The sequence below is a fragment of the Elephantulus edwardii genome, unplaced genomic scaffold (genome assembly GCF_000299155.1).
Source record: "Elephantulus edwardii isolate Elephantulus edwardi_28Jun2011 unplaced genomic scaffold, EleEdw1.0 scaffold00003, whole genome shotgun sequence".
In the NCBI taxonomy this organism is placed as follows: domain Eukaryota; kingdom Metazoa; phylum Chordata; class Mammalia; order Macroscelidea; family Macroscelididae; genus Elephantulus; species Elephantulus edwardii.
Genome location: NW_006399753.1, coordinates 18,680,051 through 18,680,937, shown reverse-complemented (window position 1 = coordinate 18,680,937; position 887 = coordinate 18,680,051).

Here is an 887-nt window from a genome sequence, read left to right as displayed (position 1 = left end):
TCCCCCCAACCCCAATGTCAGTCCTGTTTTACAAGGGACAGTGGCACTATGCAGTATTTGTCCTTTTGTGACTGAGATATTTCAGTCAGCATAGTGTATTTCTAATCCAGAAGGCAGCTCTAGGAAGAAAAATGTGATAGTCTGCTTTTATAAAGACTTACAAAGTTGGAAACTCTATGGGACAATTCTACTTCGTTCTATAGAGTTGCTAAGTGTCAGAGCTCATGGGTATCAGGGCTATTTATCATTCTAAGTATTTAAAGATCATTTTTGGAAACTATTAGACTTGCATTACTTTTTATATCTATGTCATGTAGGTACAAGAAGACCAGTGCAGTCTCTTTTTCATTGCTTTCTACCTAAGCAGAAAATGTTCATTTCAGTAAAATTCAACAAGCATTTAATTGCACTAAAAGGGATGCTTTTATTTAGGAAATGTGACATAATGTAGTGAAGAAAAATTGCAGTGGGTTGGAGGCAGGAAAAATTTGAGTTTCTATGCCAATTTCCTACTTACCATCCTAAGGGCTGTGAAATGTAAACCATATGTCAATTGAATGAAATTTTGCTTGAACCCCAATTCAGTCTTTCTGTCAAAGTCCAAAGCCTTCCCCGTGATTTTCAACTGATTCCTAATTGCTAACTTCAGGTTTTTTCTGACACAGCATCCCAAGTCCAAGTTTTTGCTTTAATATTATTCTTAGTAAATGAGAGTTTATCTGGGATTTGTATGAGTCTTCCAAATAGGCAAAATACGATTACTTGGTACCCTGTCTAATACTAGTACAACCACTAGGTTATTTATGCTTTTCTCGTCTTTTTGAATTATTTTGTAAATCTCTTCTTTGTAGAAAAAAAAAAAGGATATAATGCAAATAGTCAAAAGC